The sequence below is a fragment of the Macaca fascicularis genome, chromosome 5, assembly GCF_037993035.2.
Source record: "Macaca fascicularis isolate 582-1 chromosome 5, T2T-MFA8v1.1".
NCBI classification, from domain to species: Eukaryota; Metazoa; Chordata; class Mammalia; order Primates; family Cercopithecidae; genus Macaca; species Macaca fascicularis.
Window position 1 is genome coordinate 52,873,803 of NC_088379.1, and position 8,732 is coordinate 52,882,534.

The window sequence follows — 8,732 nt, forward strand, 5'->3', positions numbered from 1 at the left end:
AAATCCAACAAAAATCTCCGATACAAATCTACAGGTACGGAGTATTTATAAAATGAGAAAAATGAGAACATTAATTATCAAAATTTGTGGATTTTGGCCAAAGATTTACTCAAAAAGAAATATTTTTTGTTAAATGGTCTTATTATTTTTCAAAAGAGAGATAAAAATAAATCGCTAATAATAATTTAAGAAGTTGGGAAAAACAATAAAAATATACCTAAGAAAAGTATAAAGGAAGTAGAGAAAATAATAGAAACACAGAATCAGAATCAATTAAAATAAAGTTTAAATTGATTTAAACTTATCAAGTTCTTTAAAATCAAATCTTACATAAACAAATTATAACAAAGGATACAATACAAATTTTATTTTATTTACTTATTAAGATTTTGTTTTAGGTTTGGGGTACATGTGCAGGTTTTTTATATAGGTAAATTGTGTGTCATAGGGGTTTGGTGTACAGATTATTTCGTCGCTTAGGTTATAAGCATAGTACCCAATAAGTAGGTTTTTTATTCTCTCCCTCTTTCTACCTTCCATCCTCAAGTACCCATGTGTTCATGTGTACTCATTGTTTAGTTCCTACTTATAAGTGAGAACATAAAGTATTTGGTTTTCTGTTCCTGCATTAATTTGCTTAGAGTAATGGCCTGCAGTTCCATCCATGTTCCTGCAAGGGACATGATCTCATTTTTTTTTATGGCTGCATAGTATTCCATGGTGTATATGTATCACATTTTCTTTATCTTATCGGTGGTTGAGGGGGAATTAAGGTTGATTCCATGTCTGCTATTGTGAATAGTGCTGAAATAAACATACACATGCATGTGTCTTTAAAGTTGAAAGATTTGTATTCATACCCAATAATGAGATTGCTTGGTTGAATGGTACTTCTGTTTTAAGTTCTTTGAGAAATTACTACACTGATTTCGACAATGGCTGAACTAATTTACATTCCCACCAGTCGTGTATAAATGTCCTCTTTTCTCTGCAACCTCACCAGCATCTGTTATTTTTTGACTTTGTAATGATAGCCACTCTGACTGGTGTGGGATGGTATCTCATTATAGTTTGATTTGCATTTCTCTAATGGCTAGGGATGCTGAGCATTTTTTTTTTCATATGATTGTTGGCAGCATGTATGTTTTCTTTTTAAAAGTTTCTGTTCATGTTCTTTGCCTACTTTTTAATGTTTTTTTTTTTTTTACTTATTAATTTAAATTCCTTATAGAGTCTGGATATTAGACCTTTGTTGGATGCACAGGTTGCAAATATTTTCTTCCATTCTGTAGGTTATCTGTTTTTCTCTGTTGATAATCTTATTTGCAATTTTTGTTTTTATTGCAATTGCTTTTGGCACCTTCATCATGAAATCTTTCCCAAGGCCTATATCCAGAATGGTATTTCTTAGAGATAAAATACATATTTTCAAAATAGGGATTAGAAATTTGATATCACAAAAAGTACAGAGGGAATATATTATAAAATATATTTTTTACAATTCTATAAAAATATATTAGAAAATTTCAAATAAGTAGGTTATTTTTGAGAAAAATTAATATTCAAAATTGGCTCAAGAAATAGAAAATATAAATTTCTACCAATAAAAATATTTTTTTTCTGAAAAGTTTTGAATCCATATGGCTTTACGTTTGAAGGTTATGTCAAACTTAAAAAAACAGATAATGCAAATTCTGCATAAATACTTTTCTATAACATGGAAAAAGCCAATTTAATATTGATCTTTAAATAAATCTGTTAACTATAGCATTAAAAAACTATATATGAAGTGACAAGCTACAGACTGGGAAAAAACATTTGTAAAACACATTTGATGAAGAACTCATATCCAAAGTATGCACAGACTCTTAAAACTTAACAATAACAAACAACCCAATTAAAAAGTGGGCAAAGACATGAACAGATACCTCACCAAGGGAGACATAGAAATGGCAAATAAGTATATGAAAACATGCTCAACCCATATGTTTTCAGGAAATTGCAAATTAAAACAACAATAAGATACTACTACACAACTATGAGAATGGCTAAAATTGAAAAACATTGACAATACGAAGTGCTGATTAGAATGTGGGGCAACAGGAACTCTCATTCATTAATGGTGGGAGTGAAAAATAGTGTAGTTACTTTGTGAGACAATTTGTCAGTTTCTTACAAAGCTAACCCATATGATCCAGCAATTATGCTCCTAGATATTTACCCAAATGAATTGAAAATTTATGTCCATAAAAACTCTGGACATAAATGTTTATAGCAATTTATCAATAATTGTCAAAACCTGGAAACAACCAAGATTTCCTTCCATTGGTGAATGAATAAACAGACTGTCATACATCCATACATGGGGCTATGATTCAGTGATTAAAAAAAGAAATGAGCTATCAAGCCATGAAAAATTACAGAGGAAACTTAAATGCATATTGCTAAGTGAAAGATGCCATATATGATTCCATCTGTACGACATTCTAGAAAAGGAAAAACTATAAGGGCAGTAAAAACATTAGAGGTTCCTAGAGGTTTAAGAGGGTAAGGAGGGAAGAATGAGTAGGTGGAGCAAAACTGATTTTTAGGGCAGTGAAACTGTTTTATACGATACTGTAATAGTGGATACAAAACAGCGTGTATTTGTTAAAATCGACAGAACTGGGCCAGGTGTGCTGGCACATGTCTGTAGTAGTAGCTACTTGGGAGAATGAGGCAGGAGGATTGCTTGAGCCCAGGAGTTCAAGGTTACACTGAGCTCTGATTGTGCCACTGGACTCCAACCTGGGCAACAGAGTAAATAAACCCTGTCTCTGAAAAAAAAGATACAAAAGAATAAAATGATAAAACCTATAGAACTGAACAACCCAAAGAGTGATCCCTAATGTAAACTATAGACTTTAGTTAACATTTTTCAATACTGGTTCAACAGTTGTAACAAGTATACCACACTCATGCAAGTTGCTAACATTAGGGGAATCTGTGTGAATATGTAATGGAGAAAAGGCATACGGAAACTATCTGTACTTTGTGCTCAATTAATTTGGAAACCTAAAACTGATAAAAAAAAAAAAAAAGTCTGTAAATTTTTAAAATTACATGAAATTCAGTATTCAGTGTCCATAAATCAAGTGTTACTGGCCAGGAGGGAAAGAAAAAAACTATACATGTAGAAAGTGTTCCCATAAGTAGAGCTGCAAAACTTCCAAATAATACACAAGCATAACAATTTGAGAAATTTATTGAATAAATCATTCAAGATGCACTTTAACTGAAATACATCTTAAAATTTATATATCAAGCATATCATATAACTTAATTTTATTTATAAAAAATAGTTTTAACTGATTAACAAAATTACATTTGAAAGAAAACATTGACACTCATTCCTGGTGAAATATCTAAAATAATCCAAAACAACTTAGGAAAGAAGTATCCTTCCCAGTAAAAATTTTAACATTAAATTGAGTCAACATTACACTTACTAAATTTTAGCAAAGTTTGTTTCAAAGTACAAGTTTCAAGCGATTTTATAGTAGATATTTCTTGTTATGTCTTTTCAACTCATGAAAATTTCCCTCTCTCTGGAAACAGCCCTTGACACACAGGGATGAACGTCTAGGTATTATATCTAATCATCTGACCCTGACTATTGCTGATTTATCCAAGAAGGAAAACCTGACACTAGTGTGGCCAATCAGGTTTCCTCTCTTGGAAATTTGAAATGTGGGATTTACATACAGGGACTGGGGAGTAGTTGGAGCTCAGCTTTATTACTGGCAGTGCTTGACAGAGAGGCTTCCTCACTCAATTCCTCTGTATTCTTTCTTTCTCAAGTCTTGGTTTTTAATTCTGGATTCCTGTACCTTATCTCTGTTTCAATGTGTGGCAATTTTTTTTTTTTTTTTTTTTTTTTTTTTTTTTTTTTTTTTGTGGCTTGCAAGCAAACAAACGAAATCTCAAATAATGCAAAGCTGAGTCAAATGTCCCTTCTCTGGGATTCTGGACTTTGGAAAAAGTGGTTGGGGTTGGGAGAAGGAGAGAAGAGGGAGGGACAGTGGCAGGGAAATAGGCAGAGGGAGAGGGAGAGGGAGAGGGAAAGAGTATGAGACTCTAGAATCGTTCAGAAAATATTTTCTATGACAACAAAAGGTCTAGAGAAACACAGAGGCTGTTTTCCAGAAAGAGGAAATTATGCATAGAAAAGAACTCAGTACTGAGATAGACATGGAGTTCTGAGTGTTCAAGTCTTTGATTGTGATTATTCCTGAAATACAAACATAGCCCTTTCACACCTAACTTACTAGGCTAGTCTCTTCAGCTGGGGGAGTCTATAGATATATTAAAGAAACAGCAAGGAGGAATCATAGATGTTTTGAATATGAAGGGACCTTTAGGAGCCAAAGTATGGAGAGACAAGGTATTGTGGTCAATTTCCAACTCAGCTTAACAAATAGTCTGGTTCTTAATGTGCTTTATTCTTTATTGCATTGTTCCATTCTTGTTTCATTTCCCTTCAGTTGGTTAGCTGATTCTTAGTTCCTGCCTCTTTGGCCCACTGTTCTTTTTGCAGATTATCACGTACATTTCACATGTCCCCTTTCCTTGGTTCTGCATTCAACCATTAGCTTCAGGTTAACATTACTTTCTTAGTGTACCTGAACTCATTCATAACGGTTGCCTAATTGCTCTCTCTTCTTTACTGGGTGGAAATCTCCTCAATATGTTTCCACAAAAGGACTTTCCAAGTACCAATAGTTGCATTAGTGTGACGTTAGAACTGTAACAACAGGACAAGGTAAGACTTGAGAGATATGCTCCGTACAATCAGGTGTCATTGAAGTCTTTTATAGGAGTGTTGTCGTGGCCAATAGAGAGAATATGAAAACAATTTAGAAATAGAATGACATCATGCATAGACTCATTGACTATCAGTCAACCTCAGTGGGTGATAAAAACTCAAATCAGACAAGAGTATTAGATAATAAGAAATTTGAATCCAGGGCACTTAGACAACAAGACAGCCTTAATTTGAAAAGCATGATGTTGGAATCCTCAGAGGTTTAGACTTGGCTTAGCATTGGCCATGAGAGTCTAATCAAGGGGAAGTGTCCTGGATGTTTGTAGTCCACCTGTCATGCTAAGGTCTGAATTGTCTGTCCAAAGTTCATATGTTGAAAACTATATATTCATCTGTTAGAGATACGGCTTCTAAAAAGGTAATTAAGTTAAAATAAAGTTATAACAGTGGACCCTAATCCAACCTGGCTGGTGTCCTTAAAAGAAGAGCAAATTTGGGTACACAGAAAGATACTGGGGATGTGCTCAGAGACAAAAGAGCATGTGAGGACATCTGGATGCTACATTCCCCTGTTGCATCAGCCAGAGAAGGCTGCCATCAGTGAGCAAAGAAGACAGAAGAAACCAGACCTACTGACACTTGATTTTAGACCCCCAAACTCCAGAACTGTGAGAAAAGACATTTCTGTGTTTAAGCCACCCAGTCTGTGGAAGTTTGTTAGAGCAGACCTTGCAAACTAATACATTTCATAATCCTACTTAAATCTCCAACTAGTATTTACTATCAGTAAATTCAATTCAGAGGCTAACATAAAAATTACTTGTGATAATATAATTGACTTTTTAGTGCTTTAAAACTTGGCTTTAAATATAGGAATAAATTGTAAATATGTTTGATATTTGAAAAATTTTAAATGCCTTCATTTAAAAATAAGTAGTTAAATTTTAGAGAAGCTGGCATATTAGAATATAGAATATCTAACAGATAAGCCTTGCTATTCCCATTTAAAGTGTTATAATTGAATAATTGATTGACATGATTTTAAGTTTACATTTTATGTATTTATAAGCCATACTTTAATTTAATTAAGGAATACATTAGGCAAACATAAGAGTCATTATATTTATTTTATTAGATTTAAAATAGTCATTTAAATGATGGGAAGGCTTATTTTTAGGTAAAAATTTAAAATTCTTAGAAAATTAAATATAATAAAGTTTATAATTCAAATTTAAAATGTTCAAAGGAATTTAGTTAAACCATAGAAGGACCCATAGAAGTGATTGTTAAAATTTGGTCAAACCTATAGATAGAATAATAAAATTTATACATTATAAAGTATATGAAACTAGGGTTTTTTACTCATAAATTTAATAAGTCAAACATGTATTTTACCACCAAACATCTTGGACTAACAGAAAAGTTGTAAGTACACCACCAAGACCTTTTCCCATGAATTATTTACAAATAATCTACTGACATGATCCCCTTTGGATTCTCAAATCCTTCAGTGTAATTTCCTACATTTAAGAACATTCTGCTACATAACTACAATATAATAATCAAAATCAGGAAATAAATCTAACCACAATACAATCATCAAAATTGGAAAATAAATATTCTTATATTATTATCATTTAATCTTCAGAACTTTAAATTTTCACCATTTGGAAAAATTAAATTTTCACCAGTTGCCCCCAAATTCCCTTTATAGAATAAGGATCTACTTCAGAATCATGTATTGTATTTGGTTGTCATGTCTTTCTATCCTTCTTCAGTCTGGGACAGTTCCTCCTTTTAACCTTCACTATCATGACCTTGACACTTTTAAAGATTACAGGCCAGTTATTTTGAATAACATCCCTGGATTTGGGTTTGCCTGAGTTTTCTTTTGATTAGGTTCAGGTTATGCAACTTTGGAAGTACTATTACAAAGGGGATGCTATGGTCACCTGTTGCATCAGATAAGTCTTGCTCTTCCAATTTAAAATGTCATATTTGACAAATTGATTCAGACATGAATCTTATTTGCTAGGGCACGAATTCATTTTACTTCATTACTGATGATATTCTCTTTGATCATTTGCTGAAACTGGTGTCTTCCACCTATCTCCATTGTTTTCTCTATAATTAATAAATATTTTATGGATACTATGTAAACACCCTTTTTCTTATTTAACTTTCAATTTATTCATGTCTGTAGATCAGTATGGACTCACTGTTTCCTACTTTATCTCTTAATTATCATCATTTTGATGCCCCAGTGGTCCTATATTTGGCCAGTGGGTACCCTTCACATTGAGTTCTGTGATCCTTTTGATAAATTCCATTTGTTTTTGGAGAACTTTTTTACTTCTGGCACTAAAAGGTATTCCAGACTCTTGTATGTTCCCTGCTTCAGCCCCCAGATTAGTTGTTTCCCCAAAGATCCCCATTCCTGCTTGTTTTGGTGGAAAATGGTGTTAGGAATCTAAGGTCCTGGCACTAGGTATGCTCACTGATATTGGTGGGTGGCTGCTCCTGGGCTCTTTCAGTTAACAGCGTGAGACTATACATGCACATATATATATTCCATATCTGTTCTATATATTGTATATACTGAAAATTATGAGATCACCCTGATATACCCAATTCCAATGTAACACCACTCCACTCACCCTGCTTGGCATCTGACATATCGCGCCAGGCCATTGCCTTCCCCATGAGTACACCCTTGCATTTGAACTGTGACTTCCTGCCTTGGGCTCTACTAACCCCACACCTGAGCAGATTTCCACCACTTGTCCCCACCTAATTGCCTCAGTTCAAGGTTGTTTAAACGTATCTCAAAATAATAAGAGCTACTTATGACAAATCCACCACTAATATCATACTGAATGGGCAAAAGCTGGAAGCATTCCTTTTGAAAACAGGCACAAGAAAAGGATGCCCTCTCTCACCACTCTCATTCAACAAAGTATTGGAAGTTCTGGCCAGGGCAATCAGGCAAGAGAAAGAAATAAAGGGTATTCAAACAGAAAGAGAGGAAATTGTCTCTGTTTGCAGATGACATGATTGTATATTTAGAAAATCCCATTGTCTCAGCCTCAAATGTCTTAAGCTGATAAGCAACTTCAGCAAAGTCTCAGGATACAAAATCAATGTGAAAAAATCACAAGCATTGCTATACACCAATAACAGACAAACAGACAGCCAAATCATGAGTGAACTCCCATTCACAATTGCTACAAAGAGAATAAAATACCTAGGAATACAACTTACAAGGGATGTGAAGGACCTCTTCAAGGGTAACTACAAATCACTGCTCAAGGAAATAAGAAAGGACACAAATAAATGAAAGAACATTCCATGTTCATGGATAGGAAGAATCAATATTGTGAAAATGGCCATAATGCCCAAAGTAATTTATAGAGTCAATGCTATCCCCATCAAGCTCCTATTGACTTTCTTCACAGAATTGGAAAAAACTACTTTAAATTTCATATGGAACCAAAAAAAGGCCTGCATAGCCAAGACAATCCTAAGCAAAAAGAACAAAGCTAGAGGCATCACGATACCTGAATTCAAACTATACTGCATGTTCCCACTCATAAGTGGGAGTTGAACAATGAGAACACATCGACACAGGGAGGGGAGCATCACACACCGGGGCCTGTTGGGAGATGGGGGTCTAGGGGAGGAATAGCATTAGGAGAAATACCTAATGTAGATGATGGGTTGTTGGGTGCAGCAAACCACCACGGCACCTATACCTATGAAACAAAACTGTACGTTTTGCACATGTACCCTAGAACTTAAAGCATAATAATTTAAAAAAGAAAATACATTAAAAATAATTAAAATATAAAATAAAAAATAAAAAGGTATTTTGAAACACTAAAAAAGGGAATTAAATTGAATGGGAAATAAAGAAGAGGAACCAAATATT